The sequence below is a fragment of the Crocuta crocuta genome, unplaced genomic scaffold (genome assembly GCF_008692635.1).
Source record: "Crocuta crocuta isolate KB4526 unplaced genomic scaffold, BGI_CrCroc_1.0 scaffold167, whole genome shotgun sequence".
Classification (NCBI taxonomy): domain Eukaryota; kingdom Metazoa; phylum Chordata; class Mammalia; order Carnivora; family Hyaenidae; genus Crocuta; species Crocuta crocuta.
The window spans coordinates 5,316,768-5,339,773 of NW_027532406.1; the positions used below are offsets into that span (position 1 = coordinate 5,316,768).

At 46.9% G+C, this 23,006-nt stretch overlaps 1 long non-coding RNA gene across 1 annotated transcript; it reads left to right on the forward strand.

Moving 5' to 3' along the window:
- Positions 1-2,249: 2,249 nt before the first annotated feature.
- Positions 2,250-17,530, forward strand: LOC144243581 (uncharacterized). The gene is made up of 4 exons (XR_013338685.1): positions 2,250-2,762; positions 6,653-6,712; positions 13,502-13,572; positions 17,278-17,530. It is a non-coding gene; the product is annotated as an uncharacterized LOC144243581 (long non-coding RNA).
- The last annotated feature ends 5,476 nt before the right edge of the window (positions 17,531-23,006 follow it).

A 23,006-nucleotide genomic window follows, 5' to 3' on the forward strand; every position in this document is an offset into this window, starting at 1 on the left:
TCGGGCGGGGGGCGCTGCGGGGCCGGGGCGGAGCGCGGGGCCGGGGAGCCTGGCCCAGCGCGGTCGTGCCGGATCGGAAGTGCCACGCGGAGCCAGCCGCCTGGGCTCCCCCCGGAGTGACGGTCCGTAGCCGCCTTCCTTGTCCCCCTCTGCTCCCCTTACTTGATCGCAGGGCCCTCTCTCCAGAGCCACTGGGCCGGAGGGATGTCCAACTCCGTTTGGGCCATGAGACGGTGACCACCTCTCCTTCCCACAAGAGGGTATCTCTCTCCTTTCTCTGCTAATAGTCTTGATGCCCCCCGCTAACTTTTGACCCCCCCTGGATCTACCCCTGTAGGGCAGACTACGCCTCTGTGCCCCCAATTGGAGGGAGTGGCCTGAGTCCTAGTCAAGAGTCTGGTTGAGGTGAGGGGACAGCCCTGGCTTTGTGCTCAGACAGACCTGATTGAAATCCTAGCCCTGGGCCTCCCTTGGAGTGTTAACTATAGCACCTAGTAGGTGTTCAATAAATACGGACCCTCCACCTCTGACACTAAGAGCTCCTCCATAGCCCAAGGTGGGAAAAACCGGGAGTCAGAGATGAGAGTGGATTTGGTTTTGCAATGTTGCTGAGGCCAGTTCACCAGCCAGGGCACACAGCCCAACTCCTGCTTCTCGGTATAAATGTGTTCCTAACGATTTGCAAATGAACTGCATTTCACGTAAGCCGGAGGTGGGGATTGGAGTAAGAATTTTTTTTTTTTTTAAAGGAACTGTGGAATAAAGAATCTTTGTATAAAGTGTAGAAAGACCCCTAATCTTTCTGCTTTTGAGTCCAGACATTCTGTTGTGGGGCTTTCTTAAAGGGAGGCCCACTTGTGGGTGGAAATTCTCTAGCACACTTCTCTTGGGGAATCCATAGATCCCCCTGAGAGAGGACTTGGGTTCCTGCACTCTTCCCAGTCTGCACCCTTGTTAGGCTCTGAATGCGCTCCTGCCTGGTGGACAGAGACCCGGATTCCTCATCCTCGTGGCCCCAGGCCCTAGCTCAGGGCCTCCTAAGAGACAGTGCTCACACAGTGATGAGGTATTCAGGGGCTGGCGCACTTCTGAAAGCAGGTTCTGAGAGCTGACGTGGTGTCCCAGGTCACAGAGCTCATTTGCAGTGGGGCTGGGATCCTGGTCTCGTGCTGAGCCAGAGAAAGAGACAAGATTAGGGGTGAGGAGCCTATTTGAGGCTGAGCTTTGCCAAGAACAGTCTGTGTGACCAAGGGCTACAATACCTCATCTGTCAAAGGGGTAACCATGAAGCTCACGGAGTCAAGACAAACTCTGACGTCCTGTGGAAATGCAGAGCATTTCTATTCCAAGGAATCCTAAGACCATCCAGTTATTTGAAAATGACACCAGCAAACTGATATATATATATATGTATTAATTTGAAAGAGAGAGAGCGTTTACATGCATACACATAAGCAAAGTGGGGGAGAGGGAGGGACAGAGGGAGAAAGAATCTTTAAAAAAATTTTTAATGGTTATTTATTTTAATGTTTGATTTATTTTTGAGAGTCAGAGAGAGACAGAACATGAGCGAGGGAGGGGCAGAGAGAAAGGGAGACAGAATCCCGATGCGGGGCTAGAACCCACAAGCTGTGAGATCATGACCTTAGCCGAAGTCAGACACTTAACCGACTGAGCCACCCAGGCGCCCCTGGAGAGAGAATCTTAAGCAGGCTCCACGCTCAGCCCAGAGCCCAGGGTGGGGCTCCATCCCACCGCCGATCACAAACTGACCTATATTAAGTTCAGGGGGAAAAAAAAACAACTGAGTTCCTTTTTTTCCTCTTTCGGGTCCTTTAAGATCTGTTAAGTCAAGAGCCAGACTGTGGTTTTGTGTGTGAGGACAGATGGAGCAAGAATGTGAGGGGTGTGTGTGTGTGTGTGTGTGTGTGCGTATGTCCATGGGAATGTGGAGGAGGGGCTGTGAGGTGACCAGGCTAGAACCGTTTCCATTCTGGCCCTCCACAAATCCACTAAATGAGCTCAGGATAAGATGACCTTCCCTTCTCAGGGTCTCAGTTTTCCCAGCTGCAGAGTGGGGGCCCTACAGGGACAGATAGGGAGAGTCACAGTGTGTGACTGCTGATCTTCTCCCTTCCCGTCCCAGAGGCTTGCCTAGCTCCCTCCCTGAGCCCCGCCCCATTCTTCCTGCCTTAGGCTTAGTAAGTCAAGAGGGACAGACTGCAGCTGGGACCCCAGAAGCCTGACTCATGAGCAATGGGCTGGGGCCTCCCCCGGAGCCCAGTCCTGGCAAGCAGAGAGCAAAACCTCACCCCGGGTCTTTCCCCCCACCTCCCTCCCTGGGGCCATAACGGTTGCTTTTGTTGGCAAGTATCGTATGTCCCCGCTCTCATCCACTAAGGAACCCTTTGTTAGGAAGAGCGGACATGGGAGCGTAACTCAGAGTCTGGGCAAGGGTGGAGGAAATGGCTGGGTGGCAGACCCCCCGCTGGAGGTGAACAGGGCCAAAGCAAAGAATCCACAGGCATCAGCTGGGGACCCTCCGAGAAAGGGAAGTTCTGGGTTCCCTGGCCCTCCCCTTGGGAGTCTTGCACTGTGGAATACGGCTTGAGTGATTCTCTTGCTGACAGTCCTCCAGCATTTGCGCAGCGCTCTTTCTGTCCAAGCGCTGGCAGGGGACAGGGGTAGGCAGACTACGTGCACTGCCCGGCCGGGAACCAACTGGAAGATACAACAGGCACAAGAGAAAGCCTGAAAACCAGGTAAGATGGGAAAGAGAAGCGTGCTCTGGGTGAAGGAGCGGAGTCATCAGTGAGCATTATGGGGGTCTCAGAAGGAAAGGGGCTCGGGGCAAGGTCAGTGGAAGACCTGCGTCCAAGCCAAAGCCCACAGTCTTCGGAGTACATCATGGTGCCTACACCCTCACCCCCTTAGAGGTCACATGGTTCAGTTTGTCTTCCTTTATCTTCCTTTTCTTAATGTTTATTGAGAGAAATAGGGCATGTGCACAGGGGAGGAGCAGAGAGAGAGGGGGAGAGAGAGAATCTTAAGCAGGCTCTGCACTGTCAGTACAGAGCCCGATGAGAGGTTCGAATTCACGAACCGTGAGATCATGGCCTGAGCCAAAATCAAGAATTGGAGGCTTAACCTACCAAGCCATCTAGGCACCCCTGGAAAGGTTTCTAAAAAGATAAAAGGAGAGGAGCCTGGGTGGCTCAGTCTGTTAGGCATCCGACTTTGGCTCAGGTCATGATCTCGCAGTCCGTGGGTTGGAGTCCCGCATCAGGCTCTGTGCTGACAGCTCAGAGCCTGGAGCCTGTTTCAGATTCTGTGTCTCCCTCTTTCTCTGCCCCTCCCCAGCTCGTGTCTATCTCTCTCTGTCTCAAAAGTAAATAAACGTTAAAAAACATTTTTTTTTTAAGATAAAAGGAAAGGGCTCCTGGGTAGTTCAGTTCGTTAAGCAGCTGATTTCAGCTTAGGTTATGATCTCAGTTTGTGAGTTCAAGCCCTGTGTTGAGTTCTGTGCTGACAGCTCAGAGCCTGGTGCCTGCTTTGGATTCTGTGTCTTCCCTCTCTCTCTGCCCCTCCTCCACTTGCACTCTGTCTCTCTCTCACTCTTAAAAATAAACATAAAAAAAGAAAAGATAAGAGGAAGGGGCTCCCAGAGGGCTCAGTTAGTTAAGCAGTCGACTTTTGATTTCAGCTCAGGTCATGATCTCAAGGTTCATGGGATTAAGCCCTGAGTGGTGCTCCTGACTGACAGGGCAGAGCCTGCTTGGGGTTCTCTCTCCCTGCCCCTCCCTCACTGGCAGAAGTGCATTCTCTCTCTCTCTCTCTCTCTCTCTCTCTCTCTCTCAAAATAAATAAATGAACTTTAAAATAAATAGATATTTTTCTGTTGTGAAAACAAGAACACATACAGAAAAGTGCCAACTGCTCATTTTTTTAGAGGGGGTAAACTGAGGCCCAGAAAGCAGAGGTAACTTCCCTGAGACCACAGAGTAGGTTTGTTCAGGGGCAAGATAACACCCCAAGCCACCTAGCTCCTGGTCAGATGATCCTAGAATATCATCCTGTTAGTTTCTGTTAGTTTCTCTACCCTCCCCCCCCCTCCACTGAGGACCTTGGACCTTTGGCTACTCATCATATGGTTCTCACCCCATTCCTAAGGGAAGAACAAAGGTGTGGATCTCTTCCTCCCGACCCCTGAGAACCACAATCCTACTAAGAAGTTCTAGGCCGTGGGCACCTGGCTGGCTTGGTCAGTAAAGCATGCAACTGTAGATCTAAGCGTTGTGAGTTCCAGTCCCACCTTGGTAGTAGAGATCACTTAAAAATAAAAAATCTTGGGGTGCCTCGGTGGCTCAGTTGGTTAAGCCTCCGACTTCGGCTCAGGTCATGATCTCACAGTTAGTGGGTTCGAGCCCCGTGTCGGGCTCTGTGCTGACTGCCAGCTCAGAGCCTGGAGCCTGTTTCAGATTCTGTATCTCCCTCTCTCTCTGACCCTCCCCTGCTCATGCTGTCTCTCTCTCTCTCAGAAATAAATAAAACATTAAAAAAAATTTTAAATAATAAAAAAATAAATTTAAAAAAAATCCTAAAAAAAAAAAAGAAGTTCTAGGTCAGGAGTTCTCAAATCAGGGTCCCCCTGACCGTCAGAATCAGTGTCACATAGGTGTTATAAATGGGACTTCTTGGGCCCCACCCCAGACCTATTCAATGAGCATAGGAGGCAAGGTGCTTTACCTGTGCTTTATCAAAACTTCCAGTGGATTCTAGTGCATGCACAAATATGAGAAGCACTATTCTAAGCAAAGCTTTGAAACTCAAGGCCAAATTAGGACAAGGACAAACTCACGGAGGGATCCGGGACCTGCTCCTCGCTAAAGGCTGCCACCCTCCCCTCCTCTCCCCTGTATGTAAAGCTTGGGATTGGGCCATATCTGAAGTCTGGGTCTGGACACAGCTCAGGAGCATCCAGAGACCGTGCCTTGTGGCCCTTCTCTGCATCCCCCTCCTCCTCCTCCTCCTCCCCACCCCCGCATTCCCTCTGCACTTTTCTTGGCTAGTGTCTGGTGACCGTATCTAGGAGACCTGGACGGGTTAAGTCAACCACGGTGATTTGTCATACATTACGGAACAGCTGACACCCCCGAGACCGGCTGAAGCATGAGATCAGCTAGAAACAATGCTGTTTGTGCCCTGTGTGTCGATGTCATATGGTTGCCGGTACTGCGTGGCGAGGGGTTCGGGGACAGGAGGGCTCCTCGTCCTTGTAAGGAGGGGTGCCAGAAAAGCCAGCTGCCCTTCCGGAATCCTGTTTCTGCCAGTTACTCTCCCCGAAACTGTAGGCTTATAATTGCAAATCAAAATCCAGCACAGCACCCCCGCCGCCAGGGCTCAAGAGAGGCAAGCAGGAAATAAGGACCCTCTTCTATTTCCTGGACCCCCTTGGTTGTAATAGAAGATCTCAGAGAGATTTGGCATAGACTCATTGCTCACCAGCCTGCCTTCTAACCCTGGCATCCTCTTAGATGCCATGGCAGCCTCCTGCCAGCAAAGGCGGGCCAGGCCTCCGTTCTAGTCCTTTCTCTATATCAGTTGGGCTATGTGTAACCAGATAAATACATATGGCTTAATTTATTACACCATATAACATGCAGTACTGAAGCAGGCCAGCTTGGTTAATTAACCAGCTTGGTTAATTTGGCAGCCAAACAGAAGCACCCAGCACCCTAGCTCCTTCTTCCTTCTACTCTGCCATGTTTGCAGTTACTCTTGGCCTCAGGCTTGTCCCCTCTTAGTCACAAAATGGCTGCAGTGGAGCCAGCCAAATGCATATGTTCACCAACTGCAATGATGACCAGAGGCAATGGAAAAGGAAGTTTTTTTCTTATCCCCTCTTTTTAAAATTTTTATTGTGCAAATTTTCAACCATAACACAAAGGAAGACAGTAGTATGAAGCTGCCCCAATCCCCACCCTCCCCCACAGCCAACATTTACCCACACTCCATTTCCATCATTGTTAGCACAAGACTGGTCTTGTTTCATTGTTACCCCCTCCCCACCACACATCCTGGGTTATTTTAAAGCAAATCTCAAGGACATCTGTGTGGCTCAGTTGGTTAAGCATCCAACTTCAGCTCTGGTCATGATCTTGAGGTCCATGAGTTCAAGCCCCAGGGAGGGCTCTGTGCTGACAGGCCAGAGCCTGGAGCTTGCTTTGGACTCTGTGTCTCCCTCTCTCTCTGGCTCTCTACTTACTTGCTTAACTTCCCCCATCATAAAAATTTTTGTTTTCTTTTGTTTTGAAGACACAGTTTATTCAAATCAGGGTGCAAACAAAGTCCACACCATGTGCTTGGCTGGTGTGTCTCAGAAAAGATGCCACGGGTAGGCAAACTGCACATAGGGCCAAACCCAGCCCAGGGCCTGTTTTTATAAACACACCCTGCCACCTTCACTTGTTTACACTTCCTTGGCCTCATCTCCTGCTACACAGGCACAGTGGAGTCGTTCCTACAGAGCCAGGATGAGCCGCAAAGGCTAAAATATTTATTACTTGGTCTTTACGGAAAAGGTTCATTGACCCCCAATCTAAATAATTTTCCTATCTTTCTTTTTCCCTCCTCTCCATTTTTTGGTTTGAAGAACTGAGGACATTTGTCCCACAGAATTCTGCATTTTCTGGTGTCCCTTTTGAAGAGCAAGGTAAGCTTCCAGACACCACCCCCCCCCCCCACAACCTTTCGCGGCAGTTTACCTTCGAGTCCCTCGCCGCCAGTTCCCGTCCAAGGCTGAGGCCATCCTCAGAAGCACGTGGCTGCTCACGAGATACCCTCACAGCTCCCGTACACGACCCTCCCTGCCCCATCCTCTAACTCATGGTCAGCACCTAACAAGCACGCCCCCTGTCCCGGCTCTGTGCTGGACGCCAGGGACCCAGAGGTGACCACAGCAGACCAGGCTGTGCTCTGAGCTCCTAGTGAGGGTGTTCCTGGGCTGGGGGGAGGCACAGGTACCGTGAGGGCGCAGAGAAGGGGTGCCAAACCCACATTTGTGCAGCTGGAAAATGCTTCCTGGAGGAGGTGTCCTGGGGCTTGTGGGGAGGGTGGGGCAGGATCCCACCTCTTAGGGGCCGGAAAGTGTGTTAAGGAGTCTGGCCCATCCAGAAGGCTCTCGGCCGCCCCTTCTATGAGGGGGCTGGAGCAGCATTAGGATTGAAAAAGCAAGTGAGATGTAAAATCTGCTCTCAAGTTCCTCACTCTCGCTGAGGCGTGAGTCACCCATGGACGTGTACTGGGTTGTTTAGAGCCCAGGGGGTGAAAGGGTTAAGACATAGTGTGAGGGGTGTTTATAATAGTATTTTGTCCTCTCAAAATATACCACATATATGTTTTTAATATATATCTTTATATAATATTTCAAATCATATTATCTGTTTTAATATATAATTTATGTTTTATATATTATATACTGTAAATTATGTAATTATATCATGACTTAAATGTGTAGTTTATTATATATTTAATTTATAATTTTATTATACAGTTATTAAATTATATATCAATATAAAATACAGACATATATCTTGTTTTATGGTTATTTTTGAGAGTGAGCATGCACGCACATGCACACATGCAGGGGGAGGGTCTGAGAGAGGGAGACAGAGGATCCAAAGGGGAATCTGTGCTGACAGAAGAGAGCCCAATGCGGGGCTCGAACCCATGAACCCTGAGATCATGACCTGAGCCAAAATTGGATGCTTAACTGCCTGAGCCACCCAGGTGCCCCTAGACATATATCTTAACATATATTTGACATATTTCAGAAAAGTGGAATATTCTTCTAAGTCCATATTTTCTGTGATGGGATACGTAACACGGTAGCATCTTAATGATGGAACTGAGTCTCTGAAATGATACCATGGAGGTAGTGCCTTTTCTCTCTTCCCCCAAAGCCACCTTTGCTCCAATAGCTTGCTCTGGCCTATGGCCCCTCTTGGAGCTGGTTTTTAAATCTGGAAAATGAGACTAGAAATATCTATCTCCCGTCAAGGATGAATACACACAATACCGGCCATGTATCTGGAAGCCCTTCGGCAGCTGGGCCAGAGGAGGCATAATATTATTGGCATTTTGCTTCCTTCCTAGCCCTTAAAATGGAATGCCCTGAGTGACTAAGAATCCTCACTCTCTGCCACTCAAAGGGCAGATGGGTTGGAGGTGAACCCGCATTTGCTCATTTCCAGGATGACCTGCCCACAGGGGCAGGGTGAGGGGCACACACAGACACCCACACTCTGCCAGTGGAATCCTTGCCTTCCATTGGCACTGAGCTCTCACAAGCCCCATCTTCAAAATCGTCATGAGTCGACAGTCGTCATCTGTGTTCTCCAAAAGAGGGAGAGGCCTTTATTGAGCACTGACTATATACGGGGTACTGTGGGAAGCACTGCCCGGGCCCCGGGAAATGTCAGCTCCTTGGGTGACCTGAATGCACGCCTGCTGGTGACTCCAGTGGTGAAGATGATGTTTCGTACGATGTCTAACATTTGCCCGGCGAGAGAAAAACCTCAGCGGGGATGCCAGGGGGCCAGGGTCTCGTCAGGACTCTGCTGCTGACTGGCTGGGGAGCTCTGGGCAGTCCCCGTCTTGCCCTGCACTGTGAGCGTGCAGATGAGATCACCACTGCGGCGCCTCTGAGCGCCCACCACCCATGACTCAGCCCCCAGGGCTTTGCACATGCTGTTTCCGGAGGCTGGGGTGCCTTTCCCCATGCCTCCACTGGCAAGCTCTGACTCCTCTTTCAGCCCTCTGTCAGCAGGCAATTCCTCCCCAGACCCATTATGACACATACTTCTTATTGAAGGATTTCTTATACATTTTCTTTTTTTTAAGTTTATTTTGAGAGGGAGAGAAAAAGCATGAGTGGCAGAGGGGCAGAGAGAGAGGGAGTGAAAGAGAGAATCCCAAGCAGGCTCCCCAACTGACAGTGTTGGATGCTGGGCTCGAACTCATGAACTGTGAAATCATGACCTGAGCCGAAGTCAGACGCTTAACCAACTGAGCCACCCAGGCGCCCCTTCTTATAAATTGTCTTAAAGGCAGGGCTCAGGTGTTGTCTCCTTAAGGCCTGGCACACAGTAGGTGCTCAATCAAAGTGTGTTGTACTGACTGGCTAGCACTGAGGTCCCTTCCCTCAGCCCTACGCCCTGGGTGAGTGTCGCTTTCCTGAGGGCTAAATCATGGCTAAATCCCAACCGTGAAGACCGGGAGGTAGAAAAGGGTAGAGGTCTCCAGGGATACTCATGCCTTGGGAACGAAGTGAGGCTCGAGGCACATCATCTCGCCCAACAGCTGATGGTGACAACCCTTGCGGTCACCATTAGTCATCCATCCGCCACAGACACTTCTGTTCTTTTTATAACTCCAGGCAGCTGAGGCCAGCCAGGCCCTCCACCTGCCCCACATTTATGCTCCACAGGCTTCCGGGATCTGCTTTCTGGCAAGACCTTCAGATCAATTAGCCGGATCAGTGCTGAGAAGTTGGGAGGTTTGCGGGGTGGGAACCGGGTCCCAGACACCAAAGAGCTACTTAGGCCAGTGGAGTCGAGCCTTGGGTGGAGGGGCACCGAGAGCTTCAGGAAGACCAGGTCACAGAGAGAGCAAAGTGCACGGAGAATTAAAGTGCACGGTGAAGACCCAAATCCGCAACGAGCTAAAAAAGGGCTGTAGATTGCACGTTACAAGCTGTGTGCTTTTCCCGAGTCCACTCCAGCTGGCTGGCGGAGAGGAAGCTTCCTCCCACTTGGCCGCAACTGACCTCCACCGAATGTTCCAAATAGGTCCACATACCTCTCCCAGCCCCGTGGCCCAGAGAGCAGGGCAGCTGAGAGATGAGTCCCTCCCTGGCGACAGCCACACCCAGTGACCTCACTGCTCACTGCTGAGCTGTGAGCACCAGCAGGAGGCAGAAGGCCGGGCCCTCCATCAGTTTCTGGGGAGTGGTTTTTAGCAGGAGCACCCCTATCAAAGGACAAATGGCCTAGAAAGCAAAGTCCAGGCCACAAATTAGCTCCAGGGCCACACGGATTTATCAGTCACCTGAAGAAATGTCAGTAGCCACTGCCCATCCTGTGTCGAGCAGCCCTGTAGTGGCCTGGGCTCAGACGGGATCTGCCCAGAGTGGTCAGCTGTCAGCTCTGGGGACTCCTTGGCCGTGCCTCCTCCTGCCTGCCCTGAGCAACAGCCCAAGTGACATCCAGGCACCATGTTTCCCTTCTACCTCCAGCCCTATCGCCTCAGTAATAGGAAGGACAATGAGGGACCATTACTCCTCAACCGTCCACCACCACTTGGGTGACAGCATCCATGGGGCCTTCTATCCCCCAGGGGCTCTTGTTCTTCCCTCTTCCAGAAAGCCACATCTCTGTAGCACCCACCCTCATCACTGCAACCGTAAAGAGCTGAGAAGGTCTGAGATGTCACCCTCCATGGAGGCTAATCCACTTTCCTGGAGGAAGATACTAAACGCCTGGGTCAGAGACCAAGGACTTTGTTGTTCATGGCACCGCGGGCAGTGTGAGCTTCCTGTTTCCTCGCCCCAAGTCCCACGGGGCCAATTCGAAGGCAGGTCCTGGTGAGTGCCGTGACCACAATGCGTATGTGTCACAGCTGAGGAGCCCTGAGTTTAGGAAACACCAATCTTCTTTTTTTTTTTTTTTTTTTTTTTTTTTTTTTTTTTTTTTTNGAAACACCAATCTTCTAAAGGGGCTGCTAGCAAATGGCCCCTCCTTGGAGGGAGGCAAGATCGTTATCTTCCAGGGCCATTTGCTATGCAAAAGTCCTCAAAAGTGTAGCCCAGAACCAAAGCTATTCAGGAGACAGACAGGGACCCATTGGAATCATCTCCCAACAGATACTGTGGAGGTGATGTAAGCCTGTGAGCTGAGCAGAAAGAGTCCACCTACCTCCATAAGCGCAAGGGCAGTGGGGAGCTGCATCCTTTTTTCCCCTTGGCTGAGCCCTGCCTTGAACTAGAGCATCGGGAAGCAGGGTCTGAGACAATCCAGGTGAAGGCTGGTGGGAGAGCCAGGTATCTGGAGTCCAAGAGAGGGAAGGAGGCCCCAGAAACGGTGGCACTTCCAGAACCACATCAAGTCACGTCACCTGTCAAATGCCTCACTTTCCTTCTACATAAAAGTAAAAGAATAAAGGTACCTACTCATGAGGGATCTTGTAAAGGTTAATCCAGCCATCCAGGGCAAGTGCTAAGCCATCACGCAGCAGCAGTGCCATGAATGATGACCATCAGGGTCCCAACAATTGACTGGTGAGATGGACCGTGCAAGGTCACACTGCCAGAGGACATAAGCTCTGGTAATTCCAACCCAGGTTGCCCAACCTCCTTCCCAGGATGCCCTCTACCAACCAGGGCTGCCCTCTCCACCCACCTCACCTCCTTCTTTCCGCCTCTCCTCTCCAACCTCGGCAGCCTGGCACCCTCCACCTTGGGCTATAGATACCTTGCCAAGGGGATGCCACACACTGTCCATGGTTAGTCCCTGTTAAATGCAGAATCCAGAAAGGCTTCAAGAAAGTCAGGGATGCTGGCTCGCCACTTACCAGCTCCGCAACTTATGGAACCTCCCCTGAACCTCAGTTTCCCCATCCGTAAAACAGGAAAATCATAAGGCTGGTTTATGGGACTGTGGTGAGGATTCCTATATGCCAAGTGCTTAGCAGGGGGCCTGGCACGTGGTAAGGACTCAACAAATGTCAGCTGTTATTCTGACTGCATTTAGTATTCATATTCTAAATGAGGATTGTAAAATAGACACCCAGCTCTGGGGGACTTGGTAGGTTCCGTGCTCCAGAAATAAGGAACTGAGAAGCCAGCCAGTTAGCTTGTGGGTAGGCAGGCAAGCCCTCTGTGCACTGTGCAAACCTGTGCTGACCATCAGAAAGGCCTAGAAGCAGAGCAAGGACACGGTGCCGCAGAAGGGTGAGGACATGGAGACCACGAGCTGCATGGGGTCCCCTGGGGTCCCCCACCAGCGTGAGAACACGGGTGACAATGACCACAGTGCACGCAGCCGTCTGTCCGAGGTCCCAAGGTCCCAGAGGTGCTGGGGCCACAGTGGGGCCAGAGCCACGTGACTCGGCAGCATCTAGAGGGCCTCTGACCCACTTCTCACACAATCAAGCTCAGCACTGGCTGGGTGAATGGCTGGGGAGCCAGCTCGCCCTGCTTTGCCCAGGCTTCTCCGACTTGAGCATTGACAGTCCCTGTCCTGGGCACTCTGGAATGGTTGGTCATGCACTTGTGACCAAGACCCACTGGCTTCGGAATGGGGTCTATTCCCTTCCCAAGAGCCCCTGAGTGCCCTCAGCTCCTGCTCTGCACCCCACCCTTGCTCCACTGCTGCCGAGAAGATGTCCCCAGGCAGGAGGCAGAGGTGCTAGAAAGAGAGCCAGGTGTGACTGAGTCAGCAGTGGGGAGGCTGAGAGGAGCAAGGGCGTGAGAAGCTGTCAAGATCTGTGTCCTGCACTCCCTTCTCGGGCTCCACTCCACGTGAGCTTGTCCCCCCACCCCGCCCCACCTCTGCAGCTCCGTGGCCACGCGTGGGCTTCTCTCGGCTGCCCTCCTCCTGCTGCTGCCCCCCGCCCACCTCCTGGCTGGCGGGAGGGCAAGGATGTGACCAGCCACCAGTGCTTGGGCCCCTTCCCGGGGGACACACAGAGCTTCCTGCAGCCTGCCTGCACCTGCATCTTCGGCCACAACGCCCGGCAGCAGGGTGCCCTTCAGCACCTGCCGCTGGCACTCACCGAACGGTCCGCCCAGGGCTCTGGCCACCAGCTCTACCTGGCCAGGGCCACATCCAGCTATCCTGAGGAAGTGGCCCGGGATTTGGCTGATAGCATCCACAATGACTGGCAGGTCGGGCTGGACAGGGCCCAGGGGCCAGGGGTCCATGTGATGTAGCTGGGGATGGCCCCCCTCCAAGGCAGCCAACGTCAGGGCCAGTACAACTTCAGCACAAACTTGGTGGAGGTTGTCAGGCACAGGGGTGATGCCTGCAGGATGGCCCACGGGGGCAGATTAAGTGCTTATTAAATTGTACACCCCCAGCAGATCTCAACACAGTATATTTTCATCAGCCTTTAATCCTCCAATATCTACAGCAGGCACCCCCCTACCCGCCCAAGCCAGCTTGTCCCAGTGAGCCCACACCTTCTAGGTGCATGGCTCCTATTTGGCTCCCTTTCTAAATTGGACATTTCTCCCTTAGGAGATAGAGAGGCATGGAGGGTGGCTGGACAGGGGGCTGTGGGAGAGATGAGGGGTCCGATCTGGGACGCTGGCCACAGGTTTAGAAAGGTCAGGCTATCTAAGAATTTGGGTGAATACGCTAGACAGTTGCCCGCAGCTGATGCGGGAGAGGCGAGGAGGAGGAGCAAATAAGGACGATCCCACTGGTTCTTCCCTTGGTAACAGGGGGCAGGTGGCAAGCATCCCCTGAAATGGAGAAGTTCAGAAGGGAAAAGGAAGAGCTCGTTTGGAATGAGGTGAGTTTGACGTTTCTGGGACTCAACCAAGGGATCCCACGCCTGGCACGTAGTGAGCACCCAGGCCTGGCATGCCTGGGAGAGGAGAGATCTGAGAATCATCAGTCTCTGGGCAGCAATAGGAGCCACGGGGGTTGGTGAGCTGACTGTGGGGCGAGCGCAGTCAGAAGAGAGGCTCGCGGGTGGAATTAACACAAGACTGACTCCTAGTCGCTGAAGTTCTTGTCTTCTGAGAGAGTTGTCTGATTCCTGGGCAATTCACTAGCTGTCTTACTGGGACAGGATTGATTTTCACCCCCTTTTATTTATTTATTTGTTTGTTTTTAAGTTTATTTTTGAGAGAGAGAAAGTACAAGTGGGGGAGGGACAGAGAGAGAAGGAAACAGAATCTAGAGCAGGTTCTGCACTGTCAACGCAGGGCTCGAACTCACAGACCAAATTGAACCATCAAGTCCTGACCTGAGCTTAACCAATTGAGCCACCCAGGCGCCCCACAACCCTTTTTATATATAACTCTCCAGCCACTGTGTGCCAGGGACTTAATTCCCAACCTTGAAACATAGTCTCCCAGTAGGATTCTGGATCCTTCTGCAAAGGACACTTCTAGTGACTTCCCTTCCTATCCAAGGTGGATGAATATGCAAATTCCATCTCCACCATGTCCCTTGATAAACCCTGGTCTTTGGGGCTTTTTACTTCTATCTTTTCACTTTGGGGATGAAAATTTTCAAATATATATAAAGGCAAAGAGTATAGTAAACATTCATGCACCCATAAACAAACTTTAATAATTGATTTGTAGCTAACCTCCTTCCGTTATACATTCCCCCACTTCCCTACACACACACACACACACACACACACACACACACACACACACCATCCTCACTGGACTGTATTAAAGCAAATTATAAATAGTTCAGTATGTATCTCAAAAATATAAGATCTCTTTATTTATATTTCTAAGTTTACTTACTTATTTTTTGAGAGAGAGAATGAGCTGGGAAAGGACAGAGAGAGAGGGAGGTAGAACCCCAGGCAGGCTCCATGCTGTCAGGGCAGAACTTGATGTGGAGCTTGAACTCACAAACCATGAGATCATAACCTGAGCCAGCATCAAGAGTCAGACACTTAACCAACTGAGCCACTCAGGTGCCCCATAAGATCTCTTTAAAGAAATTAAACTTCTTTATTGAAGTGTAACATATTACTGAAAAGTGCTAAAGAAATACAAGAAAAATACACACCTAACTCATGTAGCTACTTTCCAGACCAAGAAATAAAGCATCATGAGCTCCCTAGAAGCCCCTCCATGTAGTCTTCCCATCCCTAATCCTTCAAGAAATGGCCACCATTCCGACCCCTGTCACCATAGATTAGTTTTCCCTCTTTTGAACTTCGTATATACAAATCGTATAGTTTAGATTATGTTGTGTCTGGTTTCCTTCACTCAACATTTTACATGTGAGATTCATCCATAATTGTTTTCTGTATTGGTTATTTGCTTATTTTTGTTGCTGTGTAGGATTTCGCTGCATGAAGATACAACCGTTTATTCCCCCATCTTATTGTAAATGGACATTTGAGTGGTTTCTATTTGAGCTGTTATAAATAGCACTGCTATGACCATTCTTGTGCACAGTCTCTGGTGGACACAGCAATCATTTCTGGGGGTTATACACCTAGGATCGGGATTGCCTGATCATAGGATATATGTATGTTTATTTTATTTTATTTTTTTAAATATTTTTATTTATTTTTAGGAGAGAGAGAGAGAGACAGCATGAGCAGGGGAGGGTCAGAGAGAGAGGGAGTCACAGACTGAAACAGGCTCCAGGCTCCGAGCTGGCAGTCAGCACAGAGCCCGACGCGGGGCTCGAACCCGCGAACCGCGAGATCATGACCTGAGCGAAAGTTGGACGCTTAACCAACTAAGCCACCCAGGCGCCCCTATGTATGTTTATTTTTAAAAGATACTACGAAATAGGGGCACCTGGGTGGTTCAGTCGGTTAAGCCTCCAACTTCAGCTCAGGTCATGATCTCACAATTCACAGGTTCGAGCCCCGTGCTGGGCTCTGTGCTGACAGCTCAGAGCCTGGAGCCTGCTTTGGATTCTCTGTCTCCCTCTCTTTCTCTCTGCCCCCCCCCACTCATGTTGTGTCTCTCTCTGTCTCGCAAAAATAAATAAAATGTTAAAAAATGTTTAAAGATACTTCTAAATAGTTGTCTAAACGATTTGACCTTGGGTTGTCTGCCTTTTTCTTATGGACTTAGGAGAGTTCATTAATATTCTGGATTTTAATCCTTTGTTGGACATTTCTATTAAAAATGATCTCTCCTGCTCTGTGGCTTATCCTAGTCACTCTCTTCCTATCTTTTCATGAACAGAAGTTCTTTATTTTCATAAACTCTCATTGATCCATTTTTCCTTTAGTAATCCCTTCTGAAGTCCTACTTAATAAGTCTTTACCCCACCAAGGTCTTAAAGATTATCTCGTCTGTTATCTTTTAGAAGCTTTATTATTTTTTCCATTTGCTTCTACATACCATCTATAATTTATCTTTATATGAAGCAGAGTAAGTTTCAACATGCATGTTTCTCCTATATGGATAGCCAAATCTCATATACTATTTATTGAAAAGACCATTGTTCCACTGCATTTCAGTGGCACATTTCTCAGGAATCTGGTAACCATATATGTGTTTCTGTTTCTGGACCCTATTCTGTCCATTGGCCTATTTTTCTATATGTATGCCAATACCGTACTGACTCAATTACTATAGGTTTACAATAAGACTTTATAAATGATGGTAAAAGTTCTCCATTCCAGCTTTGTGCTTCATCTATATATTCTTGACTATCCTTGGCCCTTTGCATTTCCATATAAACTTTAATATTTTTTGAGTGGGGAGGGGCAGGGGGAGAGAGAATCTTAAGCGGGCTCCATGTTTAGCGAGGAGCCTGACCAGGGCTCTATCTCAGGACTGTGAGATCATGACCTGAGCAGAAATCAAGAGCTGGTCGCCTAGCTGCCCCCCTATATAATTTTTAGCATTGGCCTATACATTTCCACATTAAGGCAGGATTTTGTAGGACTGCGTTATATCTATAGATCAAATTGGGGAGTGATGATTTCTACAATCTTGACTCTTCCGATTCATAAACATGGTATATTATTGATCTCCATTACATTATTACATTATTGGTCTCAGTACTATTTTGTAGATTTTTGTATAGCAGTCATTCTTCATTAAATTTTTTCTAGGAATTTGATGTATTATAATGTTATCATTAAGTGAATCATTCTTTAAAATTTATTTTATAATCTGGGGCACCTGGGTAACGGTTCAGTTAGTTAAGCATCTGACTTCAGCTCAGGTCATGATCTCGAGGTTCTTGAGTTCAAGCCCCGTGTTGGGCTCTGTGCTGACAGCTCAGAGCCTGGAGCCTACTTTAGATTCTGTGTTTCCCATTCTCTCTGACCCTTCTCTGCTCACACTCTGTCTCTCTCTCTCTCCTTCAAATATAAACAAATATTTTTAAAAATTTTTTATTTTATAACCATTGTGGATACACTGACTTGGAATCCAGGGACACTGTTAATTTATTGTTAATTCAATAGTTTATTTTTAGATTCTTTTCATATATCATCTTCAAGAAGTTGTATTTCTTTTTCTTTTAATATTTTTTATTTATTTTTCAGAGTTGGAGAAAGAGAGTGCAAGCAGGGGAGGGTCAGAGAGAGAGGAAGATACAGAATCCGAAACAGGCTCCAGGCTCTGAGCTAGCTGTCAGCACAGAGCCTGACATGGGGCTCGAACCCACAGACCTTAAGATCATGACCTGAGCCGAAGTCAGACGCTTAACCGACTAAGCCACCCAGGTGCCCCAAGAAGTCTAATTTCTTTCTTTCCAATCATATGCCTTTATTTCTTTTTCTTGCTTAATGTACTGATTACAACCTCCAATATAATGTTGAATAAACTTGGTGAAAGGAAGTGCACTGTCTTGTTCTCATTTTCCAAGGAAAAGCTTTTAGTATGTTACCATTGAGAATGATGTCAGCTGTAGTTCTCATCTATTCTTAGCTTATTAAGAGTTTTTATCATGAATGGGCGTTAAAATTGTATCGAATCCTTTTCACATATCTGAAAAGGGTCTAGGATCCAGAATATATAAACAACTTTTACAACTCAGCAAAAATGACTCACTCTTAAAATGGACAAAGTATTTAAATAGACATTTCTCCAAGGAAGATATACTCAATGACCAATAGGCACATGAAAAGATATTCAATATCATTAGTCCTTAGGAAAGTGAAAATCAAACCACAGTGAGATGCCACTTCACATGCACTGGGATGATACAACCCAAACGACAAATAACTACACGTGTTAGCGAGGTCGTAGAGAGATTGGAACCCTCATACACTATTGGTGGGAATGTAACATAGTGCACAGTGCAGCTACTTTGCAAAAAACAGTTTGGCAGTTCGTCAAAAAGTTAGAGTTAACATATGGCCCAACAATTCCACACCTACATATATATCCAAGAGAAATGGAAACATAGGCCACACAAAAACTTGTACAGGAATGCCGATAGCTCCACTGTTCATAATAACACTCAAAATGTGGAAACAATCCACCAACTGATAACTAAATAAACAAAATGTGGTATAGCTATACAATGGAATAGTATATTTTTAGACACAGGAAGAATAAAGTACTGATAAATGCTACAACGTGGACAAACTTTGAAAGCCTTATGCTGAATGAATACACCCAAACAGAAGACCACATATACTGGGATTTGACTTCATTTACACGAAATTTCCAGAATAGGCAAATCCACAGAGGGAAAAAGTAGGTTTGTTGTTGCCAGGGACTGGCACATGGAGGGAAGAGAAAATAGCGGGGGGGGGGGGGGGGGGGGNTACTCTGACACTAGACAGTGGTGATGGTCGCACAATATTGTGCACGTACTTCAGGCTACTAAATTTTACACTTCAGAAGAGTGACATTTTTGGTAAGCATATCTTAATTTTAAAAAAGAGAAACAGTTTTACATGTAGTATATAGAACTAAATTTATAATCCAAATTACTCTTTTTTTATTTTTAAAATGTTTAACCTTTATTTATTTCAAGGGACAGAGAGAGACAGACTGTGAGCAGCAGAGAAGCAGAGAGAAAGGGAGACATGGAATCCGAAGCAGGTTCCAGGCTCTGAGCTGTCAGCACAGAGTGCATTGCGGGGCTCAAACCCATGAACCACGAGATCATGACCTGAGCTGAAGTGCGATGCTTAACCAACTGAGCCACCCAAGAACCCCTATAATCCAAATTATTCTTAAAAATCTCAGGAAGGCATCACACTGGAGACAATGACCCTGAGTAAAGCAGTTGATATCTATATAAAGACGATGTTTTGTACAACAACAAAGGAAAACATTTATTTTCTAGGCTTGGTTTCATTCAGATTTTTTTCTTTCTTCCCATGTGACTTTCGGTAAGTTATTGCTTTAAGGAAATATATTAATAATATATATATCTAAATTGTAAAATTTATCAGTATAAAATTATAATAACTTCTTAAGATCTTTTTAATATATGCAGGCTCTGAAGTGACAGCGCTTTTTTCATTCCTGATATTGTCAATTTGTGCCTTCACTCTCTCTGTATCAGTCTTGCTCAGGATTCATACATTTTATTTATCATTTAAACAAGCAAACTATGGCTATTGGTTTTCTTTATTGTATGTTTGCTTTTTGTTTTCTGTTTCATTCATTTCTTCTCTTCACTACTTCCTTCCCACAGTGTTTGGATTTCATACGTTGTCCTTTTTAATACCTGGAGATAGATATTTTGATTATTGATAGTAAGTTCTTCTCTGTGTTTTGATGTTTGCATGCGTAACTATAAATTTTCCCCTACACATAATGTTCGTAGTATCCCACGTGTTTTGGTATTTTTATTATGATTCATTTGAAAGTATTTTTCAATTTCTTCTTTGACTTAGGGTTATTTTGAAAGATATTTAATTCCCAAACATTTGGGGATTTTCTTTTGTTTTTTTGTTCATAGAATTGATTCTAGCTTAATCCACTGAGTCATAGAATTTTCTCTGTAAAATTTCAACCTATTGAAATTGAATTCATTTTTGGGCCTTATGGCCAGGCATATGGCCAATTTAAAAGAATATTTAATGGCACTTGAAATTAAATGTATTTCTTTAGCACATGGCTGCAGTGTTGTATGCACATCAGCTAGGTCAAGCCTATCGACTGTGTTGTTCAAATCTTCTATGTCAATGCTGATTTTATTGTTATCTACTTAGTCAGTTACAGAGAGAGGGAGGCTAAAGTCATTCACATGTGTTTACTCTGTCCCACTGCTTGAGTTTTCTTCTTTAGGTTCTCTTTTACATGGAAGTTAGACATTCTCTGTCTTCCATATCTATCACTTTCTCCCATATCTTTTCTTATTCACTCTCCAATTTATTTATATTTCTTTTTAATTTCCCTCCTTTTCATATATTTCTCTTATGGTTTTATTTGTGTTCACTCTTGTATTCACTCTAGTTCTTTTTTATTTCTGAAATTTCATTTCTTTTCTAAAAAGAAAAACCATTTTTTCTTAACTCTCTGTAAGCTCTTTTCAAGTCTTCCTTTTGTCCAATCTTCTCATTTATAAGTTTTTATGATCCTGAGTTATGCTTTCATTTCATAGCTTCAGTCATTTCAAAAACTTTTTTCTTTTAGCTCATTTTCAAATACTAAATTAAAATTTGTATCTGTTTTATGGGCAAGTCTTTCTAGACAACTTCATGGACTGACGACCTGTTATGCTCATTAGTCTCTTTTCTTATAAGAACCCCGAATGGAACTGGATTCCTTCTCTGCAATTCTTTTCTATTGCCCATGTTTTGTTTTGTTTTGTTTTTAACCTTTGTTCATTTTTTGAGAGACAGAGTGAAGGTAGGGGAGGGGTAGAGAGGAGACACAGAATCCAGAGTAGGCTGCAGGCTCCGAGCTGTTAGTACAGAGCTTGATGCGGGGCTGGAACTTGTGAACCGCGAGATCATAACTTGAGCCAAAGTCTGTGGCTTAACTGACTGAGCCACCTAGATGCCCCTCTGCTGTCCACGTTTAAGTGAGATAGGCTTCCCTGTACTCCTGAGTGGGATGAATAGGTGAAGATTTCTTGGCCAAGATTCATGACTCTAGGGCTCCATCTTCTGTTGTACTGAAAAAGTCCTTGAAATTAGCCTCAGAGGAGTTTGAGAACTGCTTCCTCTGTTACTCTCCCCCACTGTGTGTGTGGGGGGGTGGGGGTGGTGGTATGTGTGCAGGCATTCACAGCAGCCAGGATCCCCTACTTTATCTTTCTGTGGATCTTCTCTCTACTTGGCTCCACACGGTCCTGCTATTTACTTCCAGCCATTTCCCCTCAGTGTAGGGCTTTGTCCTGGTTTGGCTGATGAGTTTCAGTGTTTCATGGGGAGATGTCATGTGCTCTTGGGAGGATTAATTTATATCATAATTATAAAGCATTTCCCAAGGTATCTGGCAGGTAGTAGTACACATGGGATACTTATAATGTTTATAATTATTAATGCCTACCCCCTTTTACCATACATACTAGTCCTATCCATAAACATAAGCTATTTCCTTGATGGGAGTCTCCCTTTCTTGCCTCCATGCCTCTGCACCTGCTATTCCTTTCCCTGAAAAACCTCGGCACAATCTCTGCCACTCACCAATCCTTCAAGAGCATCCTATTGTGGTTATATCAGTGGGTTAACTGGACCCAACCAGCACTCTGGACCACTGTAGCTCCTCACTTCTAGGCCATACCATACATCCCAAACCTCCTCTGAGATTTGACACCAGTGACATAACTTTTATTTAGATTTTTTATTCTCTACCAAGCCCTTTACATACATTACCTCTTAATCTCCACAACAAAACTCTTATTATAAGCATAGTTGGGTAGATTCAATTATTGGCCTTATTTTACATATATGGACACAGAGGTTGAAACAGACTAGATACTTATCCCAAGGTTGATTGTGGGTTGTGATAAAGCAGGTATTTTGACCAGGCAATCTGGTCAAGTTTGATCATGGTGCTACGTCTCTGGACTGTAGTCCCCATCAAGGATGGAGTCCAGGCTTGCATGCCTTTGTAACGGTCTCTGTAATCATCAGTTCTTAGCAGCACCTGGCACACAGTAGGTGTCCAAAAAAGACTCCATTGATGGGCTACAACAGATGGATGTGCATAGTGCATTGTAATGGTTAAATGTACGGGACTATGGGATTTTAGGAAGAAACATTTCTAGCTGAAAGGCAGATGGAAAAGTTTCAGACACTGCTCAATTTCTTCCAAAGAGTCATTAGTCAGACTCTTACTCAGAACTTCTTTTTTTCTTTTTTCCATTCAGTTTTGAGCTCAGCGAGATGTTTACATTTTCACAAGCCCTTGGCCACTAATAACTCATCACAAAACTCCCAGACATGGCCAGGCACAGCCCTCAGAACATTCACAAAACCCACACCGATTTTCTAAGCTCTATCATCTGAGGCCACCACTCTCACAGAGAAATCCCAGACCTACTGTTCTTTAATAGAAATATCAGAAAATCGAAAGGTCACTGATGAGTTAGAAACCCAATTTTTCCAGACATTGGAATTTCACTTGGATGTAGATTTACTAGGCAGCTATGTGTGAGCTGGGCTCCTAAGAAAGCACTGGCCTTGAGCCAGAAAACCAGGGCCTGGCCCCTGCTCTGCCACTGACCGGCTGAGTCATGTTGGGCAAGTACCTCTTCTTGCTAGTTCTCTGTTTTCTCATTAAAAAAATTAATCAGGGATAACAACATTCTGCTTATGTCACAACATCGTTAAGCATAGAAGAAATAATGTACATGAAGTTCTTTGCTATAGGCTCTGTTATACAAAATCAAGAGGGTAAGCCAGGGAGTCAACTGGGAAGGCTGGGCAGTGGCAGCCATTTTTCAACAGCCAACATGGGACCATTGAAGCAGATGAGTGGGCCTACAAGGCAGCCTGGTGAAGAATGGAGACTAGAGCACAGGAAGAGAAGGAGATGAGGATGATGTAGTCTAAAAGAAAGAACAGTCAGAAAGAGAGAGTGAGGAGCCTGATGCCTTTCCAGTTTCTATAAGGACCAGCCGTCTGGGAGATTTCTATCGTAGGCTATCGTCATAGCAACCCTCATTATTTTCACTGATTTAAAAAAAAGCAAGGGATTCGAGTTCTGCTACCCATTTCCATATGTACGTTAGCAATCAAGATTCTTGTTTTATTAATCCATAGAGATTAATATGATGGGATAAGATGAAAACCAAGGGCATTATCAATGCCCTCTTAGTGTAAGTCAATCTCCTATAAAAATGTTGTCAGTGTGTAAC